Here is an 847-nt window from a genome sequence, read left to right on the forward strand (position 1 = left end):
TCTTCTTCTTCTTCTTCTTCTTCTTCTTCTTCTTCTTCTTCTTCCTCTTCCTCCTCTTCTTCTTCTTCCTCCTCCTCCTCCTCTTCTTCTTCTTCCTCCTCCTCCTCCTCTTCTTCTTCTTCCTCCTCCTCCTCTTCTTCTTCCTCCTCCTCCTCTTCTTCTTCCTCCTCCTCCTCCTCTTCTTCTTCCTCTTCTGCTTCGTCTTCTTCCTTCTCCTCCTCCTCCTCCTTTTCTTCCTCTTCCTCCTCTTCCTCCTCCTTCTCGTCTAAGTCTTCATCTTCATCTTTTATGCTGGTTGAGGCTCAGGGCCTGGGCTCTTCAGCTCAAGGCTAGTGCTCTACCACTTGAGCCACAGCACCACTTCCAGTTTTCTGGTGGTTAGTTGGAGATAAGAGTCTCACAGACTTTCCTTCCTGGGCTGGCTTCGAACTGTAATCCTCAGATCTCAGCCTCCTGAGTAGCTGGGATGACAAGCGGAAGCCACCAGTGTCAGGCTTTGTCAGGACCTTGTACCCTTCCTATTACATGCCAGAGAAAAGATAATGCACATCCCAGGATCTCAAGATCAAATAGAAGCCAGGTGCCAGTGGCTCACATAGTTCAAAGCCAGCCCAGGCAGAAAATTCCCTGTAAGACTCTTCCTTCCAATGAACCATTCAACAGTTAGAAGTGGTAGAACACTAACCTTGAGCAAAAGAAGCTCAGGGATAGTGCCCAGGCTCTGAGTTCAAGACCCAGGACTGGGCACACACACACACACACACACACACACACACACACACACACACACGTACAATCTTTTTTTTGGGGGGGGTCTGGTCATGGGACCTGAACTCTGGGCCTGGGT

This window comes from Dipodomys ordii, unplaced genomic scaffold (assembly GCF_000151885.1).
Source record: "Dipodomys ordii isolate 6190 unplaced genomic scaffold, Dord_2.0 Scaffold15, whole genome shotgun sequence".
In the NCBI taxonomy this organism is placed as follows: Eukaryota; Metazoa; Chordata; class Mammalia; order Rodentia; family Heteromyidae; genus Dipodomys; species Dipodomys ordii.